General features: G+C 42.6%; 1 protein-coding gene across 5 annotated transcripts in view; it reads left to right on the plus strand.

The window, feature by feature from the left end:
• FRMPD1 (FERM and PDZ domain containing 1) overlaps nt 1-15,785 on the plus strand; it is a 159,989-nt gene that overhangs the window by 15,996 nt on the left and 128,208 nt on the right. The gene's annotated exons all lie outside the window — the stretch shown is intronic.

A 15,785-nucleotide genomic window follows, 5' to 3' on the forward strand; every position in this document is an offset into this window, starting at 1 on the left:
TGTACTCATTGTTCAACACCTGCCTATTAGTGTGAACATATGGTGTTTGGTTTTCTGTTCTTGTGTCAGTTTGCTGAGAATGATGGTTTCCAGATTCATCCATGTCCCTACAAAGGACATGAACTCATCATTTTTTATGGCTGCATATTATTCTATGGTATATATGTGCCATATTTTCTTTGTCCAGTCTATCATTGATGGGCATTTGGGTTGGTTCCAGGTCTTTGCTATTGTAAACAGTGCTGCAATGAACATACATGTGCATGTGTCTTTTTAATAGAACGATTTATAATCCTTTGGGTGTATATACCCAGTAATGGGATTGCTGGATCAAATGGAATTTCTATTTCTATATCCTTGAAGAATCTATCTTCCACAATGGTTAAACTAATTTACACTCCCACCAACAGTGTTAAAATGTTCCTGTTTCTCCACATCCTCTCCAGTGTCTGTTGTCTCCAGATTTTTTATTGCTCACCATTCTAACTGGCATGAAATGTGGTTGTGATTTGCATTTCTCTAATGACTAGTGATGATGAGCATTTTTTCATGTTTGTTGGCCTCATATCTGTCTTCTTTTGAAAAGTGTCTGTTCATATCCTTCAACTTTTGAATGGGTTTGTTTGTTTTTGTCTTGTAAATCTGTTTTAGTTCTTTGTAGATTCTGGATATTAGCCCTTTGTCAGATGGGTAGATTGCAAAAATTTTTTCCCATTCTGTTGGTTGCTGGTTCACTCTAATGATTGTTTCTTTTGTTGTACAGAAGCTCTTAAGTTTAATTAGATCCCATTTGTCTATTTTGGCTTTTGTTTTCATTGCTTTTGGTGTTTTAGTCATGAAGTCCTTGCCTATGACTATGTCCTGAATGGTTTTGCCTAGGTTTTCTTCTAGGGTTTTTATGGTGTTAGGCCTTACGTTTAAACCTTTAATCCATCTGGAGTTAATTTTAGTGTAAGGTGTAAGGAAGGGGTCCAGTTTCTGCTTTCTGCACATGGCTAGTCAGTTTTCCCAACACCATTTATTAAACAGGAAATCCTTTCCCCATTGCTTGTTTTTGTCAGGTTTGTCAAAGATCAGATGGCTGTAGATGTGTGGTGTTGCTTCTGAGGCCTCTGTTCTGTTCCATTTGTCTATATCTCTGTTTTGGTACCAGTACCATGCTGTTTTGATTACTGTAGACTTGTAGTATAGTTTGAAGTCAGGTAGCATGATGCCTCCAGCTTTGTTCTTTTTGCTTCAGATTGTCTTGGCTATGCAGGATCTCTTTTGGTTCTTCCTAACCATGAGCATATAATGTTTTTCCATCTGTTTGTGTCTTCTCTTATTTCCTTGAGCAGTGGTTTGTAGTTCTCCTTGAAGAGGTCCTTTACATCTTTTGTTAGTTGTGTTCCTAGATATTTTATTCTCTTTGCAGCAACTGTGAATGGGATTTCGCTCTTGATTTGGCTCTCTGTTTGTCTGTTATTGGTGTATAGGAATGCTTGTGATTTCTGCATATTGATTTTATATACTTAGAAGACCCTGTTGTCTCAAATCTCCTTAAACTGATAAGCAACTTCAGCAAGAACCCATTCTTATGCATTGCTTGCTTCTCCCAGACTGCAGACAGACCATGATAAGAGTCATTACTGAGCACCCACACTATGCCAGTCTCAGGCATAGGTATGTGATTTTGCTCTTAATCTCTATCCTGCACCCAAGAAACTGTAACCTTTAGAGGCTAAGTAACTTGCCCAAGATCACTAATATATGATGGAAGTGGGTTTCTAAGCAGGTCTGTTTGGCTGCAGAACTAAGCTTTTTCCTTTATGCCATGCTGATATACCTTTATATCTCAGAATGAGATGTACAATTGAGGCCTCTTTTGTCCTCCAGTTCTGCTGGCTGGAGTGATGAGAACAAGAGACACTCTGACCTCAGAAAGGTGTGAGCGTTGCATTCAGTATGTGCCAGACTGCCTGGTTTTAAATTCAGGCTCTACCACTTGCCCACTGTGTGACTTGGGATAAGTCTTACTCGCTCTGTGCCTGTTTCCTCACTTGTAAATGGAGAAATGATAGCGCTCACTTTATAGAATTATTGTGAGGATTAAATATGCTAATGTAGATACAGTGCTTAGAAAAGTGTCTGGCACATAATAAATGCTCAGTAAACTTAGCCATTATTATCTTTTGATTAAATCGAATCATGATCCTAATCCAATCTGACCACTTGGCTGGATTCGGAAGACACTGTGTCCTCATTAATTCTATAATTCTAAGCCATCTCTTGAGGTGGATTACTTTCTGAATGGATCATCTTAACAAGTTTTAAAGATCCCTACTGATGTAATTATCATATCTCATCTGGAATTCTTGTATCACACTCTGGGTGGTCCCTACAGTTTGCCCCTGTTATACTTTCCTCCCTACTTTCCTAAAAAGGCCTGCTTAAAGTGACTGTGAGTTCACTGGACAGCTGCCCTTCTGTGGGTCCTAGCAGCCCTCTGGTCTTTAGAATTCCCCATGAGAGCCCATTCTTTGCATGCTTTGGAGCTCAGCCGGCTTCCTGAGTATTCTCAGCTGGTGATGCTCAGATGACTGAGCTTGCAGGAAAGGGTGGGGCAGCCCCAGCTGACTCCAGAAAGGAAACGAGGTCTGTCCACACAGACAATCCCAGACCAATTAAAATGGTGCATGAGGTAATTAAGGACTGCAAATGAGGTGCCACTGCTCTGAGGTGCCACATAACTGCCAGATAATGATAGCTTTCGGCAGGGACGCACTGTGACTTGGAATTGAATGACTATGTGACAGGATTAAAACAAAAAGGACAAGACACCTTCCAGACATAAATTCATACTTTCAAATTGAATCTTTCATGTAGTTCAATCTCATAAATATGTATGAAACAGGAGGGACCAGTGCTGGCTATTACAGGGGACACATGAATAGGTGACACTCAGCCCCTGACTCAAGAGTGGCAGTTCTCCACCTCCACTGCTACTTCTCACCAGCATCAACAGGCTGTTTTACCTGGAATACTACACTCATTCCAAATTAGTCTCCTTGTCCCTTTTCTCATGCATAATCCATACAAAACAACTTTGGTCACAAAATGGGGAAAGCATTTTTGAGTGGGAAATAACCTACATATTAAGTTTCAATATCTTAATCTAGGCCAGGTGTGGTGGCTCATGCCTGTAATCCTAGCACTTTGGGAGGTGGGTGGATCACGAGGTGGGTGGATCACGAGGTCAAGAGATCGAGACCATCCTGGTCAACAAGGTGAAACCCCGTCTCTACAAAAAATACAAAAATTAGCTGGGCATGGTGGTGCACGCCTGTAGTCCCAGCTACTTGGGATGCTGAGGCTGGAGAATTACTTGAACCCAGGAGGCAGAGGTTGCGGTGAGCTGAGATCGTGCCATTGCACTCCAGTCTGGGTAACAACAGTGAACTATGTCTCAAAAAATAAATAAATAAAATAAAATAAAATAAATGTCTTAATTTAAATTCTTACAAGTATTAAATATCTTACATATTTAGATATCTAAATATCTTACAAGTATTGAAAGCCCCCAGAAATTAGTTCAAATTAACCTTTCCAGGCTTTTTTCTTCATATCATGCACCTCTCCCCGACCATATAGTCTATATGACAGCCTCATTGGTTTACTGCAGTTCCCTCAAACACTGTCTCATTCTTTCCCCTTCTTCTCGCCTTCGCTGAATCTGTTATGAAGCATAGTCTGTCTTTGGATCTCTGACTAGAGAAATCTTGCTCACCTTTCAAAGCTCCTCTCAAATGTCACTTCTTCCCTAAGGCACTCCATGGCATTTGCCTCCTCTAATGGGATGTTATCTGTGTCCCTGTCATTCTCCATTGCACTTGGTTTATCCTTCTGTTGTGTGGTTTTCCTCCTGTGAGTTCCCTGCTGAGCCAGTCCTGGGATTGACTTTACCATTTTCCTCTCCCACAGCACAGCCTAGCACCAGATTTATGTGGAGTGAATTATACTGAACGGAGTGGAGGAGATAAACCCAGCCCCAAGTGACTAATGTAACCCAACATCCCATAGGGTTCTATGATAGAGGTTTAAAGTGGACTAGAGTTCAGGTTGAAGTGGGGATGAAATTTTTTTCCAAAAAGGGAAGACTTGGAAAGGTTTCCATTTTTTTTTACATGTAAACCTTTGCTGACATCTCCTCTGTGACGTGCGTCCCTCCTGTACCTGTGCCCCATTGTGAGGTTCACAACCCAGGATTATAATTGGAAAATCCTTGAGGTCAGAGACAAAGCCTTAATCTTTGTTATTTTCTTGTACCTAGTTCAGGGCTTGGCACAAAGCAAGTGCTCAACCAATGTTTGTGGGAGAAGGATAAAGAAGGTAAGAGGGAGAAAAGAGAGATGTATTAATGCAGAAATGGGGGAGGGCAAAAGCTGCAGATAAATTGAATTGAGACCGGGCACAGTGGCTCACCCCTATAATCCCAGCACTTTAGGAGGCTGAGGTGGGGGGAATCACCTGAGGTCGGGAATTTGAGACCAGCCTGGCCAACATGGTGAAACCCAGTCTCTACTAAAAATACAAAAATTAGACAGGTGTGGTGGCAGGCGCCTGTAATCCCACCTACTTGGGAGGCTGAGGCAGGAGAATCAGTTGAACCCCGGAGTTGGAGGTTGCGGTGAGCCAAGACTGGCCATTGTACTTTAGCCTGGGCAACAGAGTGAGACCCTGTCTCAAAAAAAGAAAGAAATAGAATCTAAAAAAGTTGAGTCATATGTGGGGACCCTGCCATATAGTCTTGGTGGATTAGCTTGATATAGTGAAGGTGCTTACTAGCTACATACTGCTTTTTATGGGTGCCAATTGACACTGAGTAAACAGAAAAAACAAAAAAAAACCTGTATTCCCAGATTCATTTGTCCCCGTCCTCCCCCACATCCTGGAGCAGGTGCTGTGATACATTCCTCAATAGGAGATGACTGGGAGGCAGTCAGCAGCTGCATTCCACCCTTACCCTGTAACAGAGGGTCACTGTGATTGCTAGAGATTTCACTAACACAAACACCAGTCCAATGGCCACTTGGGTCTAGGTGGCTCTTAAAATCACAAAAACCAAAGGCTTCCAAATGAGGCTAAAATTCCATTTTGCCCTTTACTTCTACACAAATAGGCAAAATTAGGAGTGGAACACTTGCATTAATCTGCCTCCAGGTCAGCGCATCATAGCGGAATGGAAGGAGCAGTGGCTTGGCATTGCTGAGAACCAAAAATAATGAGCAGTTTCACCACTGACAGGGCACACAACTTGAGGCAAGTGCCTTAGTTACCAAGGCTCATTTTCCTCATCTATAAAATGGGAATAAATAGCATATTCTTCACAGGATGGTTGTGAGAATTAAATAGCATGTATCATAAATCACTTAGTCCAGCACTGGGCATAGAGAAGGCCCTAAGTAAATGGTTGCTATTGATCATCGTGATTATTTCTAAAAAAACTATTCGGGGTAATGTTCAAGGGCTTAGCATAGTAGACAGCTGTTATATGATATTTCAGAAAGCCTGTTTGATGTTCCAGCTGTCTGGTAGAACAGTCTTGGAGCACTGGGTCTTCCTTTCAACTCCTGTTTTTAGTGTATCCTTTTCATGTGTCTGTATTTATATGCTATAGAAAGTATGACACCATTTTTTAAAGCAATAATGAAATATCTTCTAGCCTTTGTTTATTTTCAGCTTGTTTCCTACCATTCCAGGCACTGTGTACTAGGAAGAGATGAGATGATAAAGCACCTTCTTTACTATAATATTTTAGTAGTGTGTATTTGCAATAGCATTTCAAAGAACCTAATTCTCAAGAGTCAACCTTCAATGCTTTCTGTTAAAAAAAAGTGCTAGGCTCATAAGATGACTTGAAATCCAACATTTTTATTATTTATTATAGTTTTAATTCAATTCTTTTCAGTTTGCATGACTTATTTTTGTATAGAAAATAAAAACATTTTCTCACATGTATCCAAAATGATAGCCAGAAATTGGTGAAGAGAGAAGCAGGGATAACGACAGAAGGAGTGACTGATTCTTCATCACAATATTTTATATCAGGAAAGCAAAGAATGAGTAAGTGAGGAGGATTAAGGAGGCAGGGGACGGGAAAGGCCTGCACTAGGGTAGACCTTCATTAATTGTTCAGTGAATAAATGAGTGAATTGTAACAGAGTGTTAGACTAGAAGTTTCCACAGAGAATTCAGACACAATAGCTATCAGATACCCAAAGAAGTGGGACAGACCACCCAGGAGAACTTAAAAGAGGATTTAGCAGAAAGTAGTTACGTAACTCTTGCATGGTCACCCTCACCAAGGGTGGAAAGCTAGAATGACTGGAGGCTTTTGAAGAGGGTTTCTTTGGAGGAAGCAGCTGGTGTGCTAAGTGCTGCTCCTGGCCCCAGAGGATAAGGAATGGGTATGTGGGTGCCTATCTCACCTCACTTCAGCAGGGCCTCTCAGAGCCTGAGCTGTGTCTCCTATAGTTGGGGCCTCAGGGGACTGGGTCTGATTCCAGCCTGGAAATTTACAGGAAAATAGTACGCTGGCTAATGCTTTGGCTGGGGAGCAAGGAGGAGTAGCTGCCGCTTTGGGATTAGCCGACTCTCCCAGGATTTGTTCAGGCAAAGAATGCTTCTGGGAGCAGATATGGATCCCTACAGGGGAGAGCCAGTGTGGGAAGCACCTTAGGTGCATTTACGAAGGAGCCAGCAGATGAGAAGCTGGGTGAGGGCTGTTGGGATTTCTAGGGCCTGGGGAGAAAGCTCCTGCCTGAACAGGATGTTTTTGCTCAGGTTAAGGGGTCCTCCAGTGAGAGTTCACAACAGTACCACATAGGAGGAAGTCGCTTTGACACAACTGCTCAAAACCTCAGCCAGCTGTCCTGCTGAGAAGGTGCTGAGAATGCATTCATACTCAGGTGTAAATCAGTTGCAGAGTTGGCTTTATGCTTGCTTCTGGGGATGTTTTCGCTTTAACAGTAAAAGTGCCTGAGTTCAAAGAAGTCATGATTTCATAGTGGATTATGGGTATCTGAAGCAGGCAAATGTCAGGGGAGGTTTCCTTAGAAGGAGCTCCCCAGCTCCCTGGGAGCCATATTGGGTATGCCCTTGAGCTCTGAGCACATGGGAGGCGGCTGCTTATTTTGCCTGAGATGGTGAATGTGAATGCATGTTGTAAACTGTAAGGTGCTGTGCAAATGTAAGCCAGTATTGGAATCATTTTGCTTCAATAGTTGCAAAGTATTACCAACAGATGTGTAAACTCTTAAAATATTTGTTACACACACAGATACTTCTGCTATCCTTATCGAACTATCTTGTTATAATTGGAATTTCTTGAGCATCCCAGAGGGTCAGAAGCAACCCTCACACGTCAAAGAGACAAAGTTCTAAAGGCCAAATGCTTAGCCCCTCACAGGGCATTTCTTCTTTTTCCCTGCCTACTGCTCCCTGTCCAGAAGTGTTTCTGCTTCAGATTCTATCAGTCCCACCTTGCAACTGAGGCAGAAACTCCAGCCTGGTCTGAGTTTTTTTTTGTGTTAGAAATGATAAGAAACAGCTGTCCTCGGATTAATGCCATCATCTCTGTTATGATTCAGCCATTCAGCTTGTGGCAGCAATTGCGTGTTAGATGAATGTCTTTCTAAATTCAATCACCCCAAAATAAATACATTGCAGTAGCCTCATTAAACAAAATTGGATGCAAGGAGAGGATGGGACTGACTGATAGGAAATGAGAAAGAAGTAGGATATTTCAAAGCTGCATGCATCCAATTGCCCTTCAGAAACCTCTTCTAGGCCTTGTTCAGCTTTGGCACATTTAGTTAAAAAAAGAAAAAAGAGATGCTTATGTATGTGGTAATATTTTCTCCAAAGAGGGATCTTTTAAAAAATAACATATGATAAAATAGTGTATATTCAGATTAAGGAATAATCTTAGAAAATAGGCAAATATGCAGATCTCACATACGACATTTAGTGTTTACTATCCTGCTGTTCAGTAGATCATTGTGTTAGGTGCTGAGGCGATGTTACATTGGATTCATCGATGCATTAATTCATGGAAGGTGTGTGTGATGAGACCACTCTATCCTAAGTCCTGTTCTCATTGTTAGGGGTACCACCATGAACCAGACAGCCTCTGGTTGGGAAAGGTGACTGGAATGGGATATGGAAGAGGACAGACAAAGGTAACTGCATATACTGAGAGGTTCAATGGGCTAAGTGCCATAAGAAACACAAAGAGACTCATGAGAGTGAAGAAGAAAAAGCAATTGTTTATCTCTTTAAGGAAACAGACAATCTTCAGACAGGGGGCAGCTTTTAGGCTGAAACTTGAAGTCTGTGAAGAGTTTCAAAGGCCCCTCCACTCTAAGGAAACTGTGTGAACAAAAATGAAGATCATACATTTTGGCAAGAAGCTGGGGAATAGAGAGCATGGAGACATAGGGGAGTGGTAGATGTGGGTGGACAAACAAGTGAGAGCCCTGCATGCTAGGCCAAGGAGTCTGAACTCTATGCACTTGAGAGCCATTACAGAAATGATATGATTAGAATTGTGCACCAGGAAGCTTAATCCAGTAGCAGGTTCTAGATAGACTTGATTGGAGGTAGGAGGCTTTAGAGACAGGAGTCTACTAAGGAGACTGTCACAAAAGTTCAGCACAGGGATAAATAAGGGCTTCAAGTAGGATTATGACAGATAAGCACTGGAGAAACAAACATTAGTTATTAAAAGGGGAAAAAAAATCAATGAATTTATGACAGTGGACATTTTAGGCTCCCTATGTTCCTTGGGGTATGAGAGTTATTTTTGCAGATTAGGGTGATGAGGGAGAGGTACATGTGGTTCAGGGCCCCAGCAGGAAAACAGGATCTAGCTGAGGTGGTTCAAGAGACGGTAATGAAGGCACTACTTGCAGAGGTATGGGCCAGGTCAAGGGAACCAAGAGTAAGAAGCTGTTAACATCCCTAACGGGAAATGCGAGGAAGGAGTAGTACCAATGTCTAGTGAGAGCTGGAGCCCTAGAGCAAGGGCCACCCAGCAGGTGCTGTAGTTTAGGAAGGACAAGTAAGGGAGCAGGAAAAGAACTAGCCCTCCCTCTCTTAGTTACTCCTCTTTGTTCTCCTGCTGGTTCCTTTCATTGGTCAAACTCACCTGAAACTGACTACGTAATGCAGTTACAGAGGTGGGCCTCGCAGGGCACAGAGCAGAAGACAGTCAGCAGAAATATGTATGAGGGAGAGGGAAAGGGGGAATAAATGGAGACTAAGCAACACAGAGTGCTACATTCTGCTATATTTTAGCTTTTATATTTCATGTCTTTGAGCTTCTTAAATCCCAAGGATTTTGACAAAGGGGTTTGAAATCCTTGGGATTTAAGCACTTGATTCCAATTCACACTCTTGATAATTAATAAAAGCTAGTAATAAAACCTAAATGACAAAGGGTGAGGGGACATAATTTAACTTTAGAATCTCAGTTTATCTGTAGAATGATATTAGTTCCTGCTATACCTACTCTGTATGGTTAGTGTGAAAATAAAATGAGACAAAGGAGTAAAACTGTTTTTAAATTCATTTTTGGTGTAAATCACTGAAAGGAAGTGAGGAATTGTTATTGTCATCTGGGATCATTCCATTTTTTGTTTTGGTACTTTCTACCCCACCAGCACAGTGTCTACCCAGAGGGCGGCTCAATCAATGTTTATGGCACTGAATTAAATTGAAATGAATTCTGAACATATACACCCTTTCTCTCATAATCCAGGTATGATGTCTTTCAATTGGTTTTCTTACTGTGAGAATTTTTACCTCACTTAACATACTATACCCTCTAACAATATGTCAGAAAAAAATTAAGCCCACTAAGGGTTAAAAATAGTTGAGAAATATTTAACTTCTTCCATCAAAGAAAAATTTCTTCAGATATTCTTGGAGTGAGGCATCGTTAGTAGCTCTGACTAAGTTTCCCAAGTCTGAACATCAGATTTCTCATCTGAATGCACTAGTTTCCTTTCACAGCTTTAAACAGCTGCACACACTGAGGAGGTAGCAGTTTGAAAGATGAAAAGCCCTTCAAAGCTGTTGGAAATCTCTAAATTCTATGTGTGAAAAGACTTAGTTCTTGTACTGTAATTGCTTTTCTTAGTCTGATCCTCAGGGATAGGCCCTAAATGAAATATTAGGGTTGTTCCATCTCTAATACTGATGATTTTGCTTCAGAATTCAGGTCTTTGATTTTGTGAAGTGCATTAGATGAAATGCAGGCAGAGAGATCCCTGCTGGGAAGTCATCTGAGGGGAGTCTTCTGTATGGCTTACTTCCTCAAGCATAGGTAGACTCTCACGAGTGTTCCACATTTGCTGGTCCCAGACATCAGGACAAATAAATGAAGCCAACCAAATGACAGTTGGAACCCTGGACAGTTCCTAAGTGCTTAAAGGGTCACCTGGTCATGGACCTGTCCCAGAGTCTTGTTGATATAATTGCTTTAAATTGCTTCCAAAGCCAACGGACCTGGAGAAAATATGCAAGGAGCTGAAGGAACTAGAGGTGTAGAATGGAGAAGAGAGAATTGGGGTGGGGGTGGGGCGTGATGCAGTTTTCACCCTGCAGCTATTTCGGGGGTGGAGTGGTGCATCTTCTCCAAAGGGGAGTCCTCCTCATGTGCACAGCTTTGCCCCTCTAGGCCCAGAGTGTTCCTTCCCACCTGGGTGGCTGTCAGCAGCGCCTCTCAAGGAGTGATCTGCAGATCACCAGCAGCTATATTACCAGGAAGCTTGTTAAAAAGGTAAATGAGGGCCAGGTATGGTGGCTCACGCCTGTAATCCCAGCACTTTGGGAGGCCATGAGACTATCCTGGCCAACATGGTGAAACCCTGTCTCTATTAAAAATACAAAAATGGCCAGGCACGGTGACTCATGCCTATAATCCCAACACTTTGGGAGGCCGAGGCAGGTGGATCACCTGAGGTCAGAAGTTCAAGACCAGCCTGGCCAACATGGTGAAGCCCTGTCTCTACTAAAAAATACAAAAATTAGCTGGGCATGGTGGGGGACACCTGTAATCCTAGCTATACAGGAGGCTGAGGCAGGGAGAATTGCTTGAATCCAGGAGGCGGAGGTTGCAGTGAGCTGAGATAGCACCACTGCCCTCCAGCGTGGGTGACAGAGTGAGACTTCATCCCCAAAAAATAAAAATAAAAATACAAAAATTAGCTGGGCATGGTGGCATGCACCTGTAGTCCCAGCTACTTGGGAGACTGAGGCACAAGAATGGCTTGAACCTGGAAGGCAGATGTTGCAGTGAGCCGAGATTGTGCCACTGCACTCCAGCCTGGGTGACAGAGTGAGACTCCATCTCAAAAATAAAAATAAATGAATAAATGAATGAATGAGTGAATGAATGAGGGGCTGGGTACTTTGGGAGGCAGGCAGATCGCTTGAGCTTAGGAATTTGAGACCAGCCTGGGCAACACAGCCAGACCTAGTATCTGAAAATAAAATAAAATAAAATAAAGCTGGGCGTGGTGGCACGCGCCTATAGTCCTAGCTACCTGGGATGCTGAGGCAAGAGATCACTGGAGCCCAAGTGATAGAGGCTGCAGTGAGCTGTGATCACGCCATTGTAATCAGCCTGGGCAACAGAGTGAGCCCTGTCTCAAAAAAGGAAAAAAAAAAAAAAGTAAATTATTGGCTTTACCACATACCCACTGATTCAGAATCTTTGGGGTTTGGGGCCCTGAAACCTCTTTTATAGCAAAGCCCCTAAGGGATTTGTGTGCACTTTGAAGTTTGAGCAGCACTGGTTTAGAGTGCACCTGCTTTGCAGGTGACTGTAAGTGTATCTTCATTCCCTTTAACGTAACAGAGCTCCACACATAAATGGCCTTTTGTAGTCATTGCCAGTTACTCCACCTTCGAGGTCATCTTTGCTGACTCAGGTTTTCCTGTGTCTCCCCAGAACCCTTTCTGTCAGCTCCCATGGTCCTGCAGAAGCACAGGCCTTTTCTGCTTCACTCTTTCAACTCCAGTTTAAAGTCCTCTGCCTTCCATCTTCAGCTCCTTACCTCAATTTCCCAAGTTGTAGAATTTCCCTCATCTTCCTTCTTCCTGGTTCGAGGGTCATGTTAAACCCCCAGAACACCTCTTTGCTTCCCCATAAGTTTCATGTTTACTTTTTAATCCTCTGCCTTCTTCAATTTCTGAAATAATTGCTCTCCTGACAAAATTTTATTTCTTGTTCTTTATATCTCTGGCACCTTTCTACATCACTGTGCAAGTGAGTCTTAAGAGTTAGGGTCCTCTCCTTTCATCTCCATTGTTGGGATTCTTTTATTATTTTATTTATTTTGAGACAGGGTCTCGCTCTGTCACCCAGGCTAGAGTGCAGTGGCACAATCAGCTCCCTGGAACCTCCCAATACTGGGCTCAAGGGATCCTCCTGCCTCAGCCTGCTGAGTAGCTGGACTACAGGCTCATGCCACACCACGTCCAGCTAATTTTTAATTTTTTTTAGAGACAAGATCTCACTTTGTTGCTCAGGCTATAGTTTTCATTTTAAACAGCTAAGTTTTATTTTATTATGCCTTCCCCCGAGTGGGTTACACTTAATCTCTTTAGTTTTGGGATGCTTAGTGGTGGAGGATTCTTCCTTAGGTACTGTGATAAAATTGCCAGACTTTGGCTGGGAAAATACATAGCCTGTTCTGGCTACCAAGTAATGAGGAAAATGGGAGGTCCTTAAGAATCATCAGCAGGGCCCACCCAGGTTTAAATTCAGCTCAACTCAACAAACATTTATTGAGCTCCTAAACAATGCACAGGACATGTATTAGGTGCTCAGAAATAGGACCGTAACTTATAATGGCACATTTAAAAGCAGAATAAGGCTCAGACAAAGGGGAAAACCCAGTACTGGTAGACCCCAGTTACTACTAGTGAGGCATGCTGTTTTGCACATAAAAGACACTTAAGGAAATCTGTGTTAAACGATAAAAGTAATTTTCAGACTAACAAGCCTTTGCTTAGGTATGTCTTTTCTCCTAACTGCTGTCAATTTGGATTTCTGCAGAAGGCTTTCTGTCGTGCTTTATATTGCAAGGCTGTGTGCACCAATACTTCTAGCCTTAGCTGTCTTTCTTCTGCTTCTGTGGTAATAGATGAGGCAGTAGCAGAATGGAGTTTTACCGGAAAATGTCAAGGAAACACTTGGACTCAGGACAAAAGAGAACTTGTAAACATATTAGTCTTTGGGGAAATCTTACTGCAAATTGCTCTGAAGAATGTAGACAGAGGGAAAAAAGAAAAACAGAAAAAGAAAAGAGGCAGAGGAGGAAAGAGAAGTCAAGTTTTAAAAGCAAACAGAAATAATAGTTTTGATGGGATGGATTTGTTTTATTAATAAGACTAAAGATCCCAGGAGTCTCATTTGATTATTAGCAACTGTACTTAAAATTTAAACATAAAACAAATTTTGTAGGTGCAAAGTGCTTATCAGTCCCTAACCATGTCTCTCTGGGTTGGCAGCTAAGGGAAGCTGCCTACCTGAGGGAAGGCCACTTGATGTAGAATAATGAGGAGAAGGGACTTAGGCCTGACTTTACCAAAATCTTAGTGTGTGATCTTTCACAAGCTCCTTCCCTTCCTGGTGCTCCAGCGTCTTCTCTATAAAATGAATGGTGGAGATCAGGTCTGTGGTTCTAAGTGTGTAGTCCCTGAACCAGCAACATCAGCATTATCTAGGAACTTGTTAGAAATTCTACTGTATCAGGCTGGGTGTGGTGGTTCATGCCTGTAATCCCAGCACTTCGGAAGGCCAAGATGGATGAATCACCTGAGGTCAGGAGTTCAAGACAAGTCTGGCTAATATGGTGAAACCCTGCCTCTACTAAAAATATGTAATTAGCTGGGTGTGGTGGCACATGCCTGTAGTCCCAGCTACTCAGGAGGCTGAGGCAGGAGAATTGTTTGAACCTGGGAGGCAGAGCTTGCAGTGAGCCAAGGTTGTGACATTGCACTCCAACCTGGGCAATACACCAAGACTCTATCTCCAAAGGAAAAAAAAAAAAAAGGGAAATTCTACTACATCAGAAACTCTGGGGTAGGGCCCAGCAATCTGACTTTTAACAAACCCTGCAGATAATTCTGATTCACACTCAAGTTTGAGACCCACTGGACTAGTCAGTCTGCATTTCTGTAAATGAAGTAATTGAAGCCCACACAAAGCAGATGTGGGCAATCGAGGCAGATGTTGGTGCTGGAGGCCACTCATTCACAGCTGCTTGGTCATGGAGTGGAGTGGATTGAGTTGCAGCCCCCATCCTCCCTTCCTCCAGTACCAGATGACCCATTGTAGGCACACCAATTGCATACTCAGGGCTCTAGTAATATAGGGCCACCCAACAACATCATTTTTTCTGGAAAACATTTGATACCTGATGCTTCCCTAAAATCATTAAAGTTATCCTCATGGGAAATATCAGAACTGTATTGGACCTCTTTATATTTAGTTTATAGTTCAGTGCTTTTTAAAAAAATGTTGAAGTTCTCTGGGCAGGAGTGGAGACCTGGTGGGCCTGTATAACCTTTTGAGAGTTTAGAATATCTAGAGCTCTCCATCCTGCCCTGCCTTCCTCTTGGCTTCTCTCTGAGACATGCATTAAGCAAGTTACTGTCTTAGTTGGTTTAGGCTGCTATAACAAACCACTTTAGACTGAGTGCATTATCAACAACGGAAATATATTTCTGACAGCTCAGGAAGCTGGAAGTCCAAAATCAGGGTGTCATGATGGTTGGGTTCTGGTGAAGACCTTCTGGGTTGCAGACTGCTGACATCTTGCTGTATCTCATGGGGTAGAAGGTGGTGACGACTCCAGTCTCCTCAACCTAAGCCTATTTGTGAGGGCCTCACTGTCATGACCTAATCACCTGTGAAAGGCCCCATCACATTGGAGATTAGATTTCAACATGTGAATTTTGAGGGGACACCACCATTCGGTCCATAGCACTTGCCATACTTCGACTGTCTAAGAAGCACAGCTTTTTAACCGCTAAGATTGGAATATGCCTTACAATTGATAGTGCGTTAGGTCCAGTGAAATGTTGGCACTGTTGATGTTCCCTAGATGCTATTCTATGTCAGGCTTTCTTTCTTTTTCCTTTCCTTTCCGTTTCTTTCTTTCTTTTCTTTTTTTTTTTTTTCTGAGCCAAGGTCTCACTCTGTCACCCAAGTTTGGATTGCAGTGGCCTGATCTCAGCTCACTGCAACCTCTGCCTCCTGGTTCAAGTGATTCTCCTGCCTCAGCCTCCAGAGTAGCTGGGATTACCATTGTGCACCACCATACCTGGGTATTTTTTGTATTTTTAGTAGAGACAGGATTTTGCCATGTTGACCAGGCTGGTCTTGAACTCCTGACCTCAGGTGATCTGCCCACCTCTGCCTCCCAATGTGCTGAGGTGGGCAGATCACTTGAAGCCAGGATTTTACCCATGACTTTTTCAGAAGTCTAAAACTCTCTTATGACCCCTGTGTCTGGAATTAGAGATCACCATGGACAATGTGCATCCTGGTTTAGACGTTCTGACAAACTCATCCAGAAGCTATTTAACTGGTTCTTTGTAGAGCCTCCATGATTTTGGTGTCCTCTGTGGTACTCAGTGCAGGGATGAATAGATTCCTTTAGGTAATTTGACTTTTTCTGGTCAATGATTAATGTTTTGGACAGTGTCATAGATAGAAAAGGCCTTATACT

Source organism: Callithrix jacchus, chromosome 1 (assembly GCF_049354715.1).
Source record: "Callithrix jacchus isolate 240 chromosome 1, calJac240_pri, whole genome shotgun sequence".
In the NCBI taxonomy this organism is placed as follows: Eukaryota; Metazoa; Chordata; class Mammalia; order Primates; family Cebidae; genus Callithrix; species Callithrix jacchus.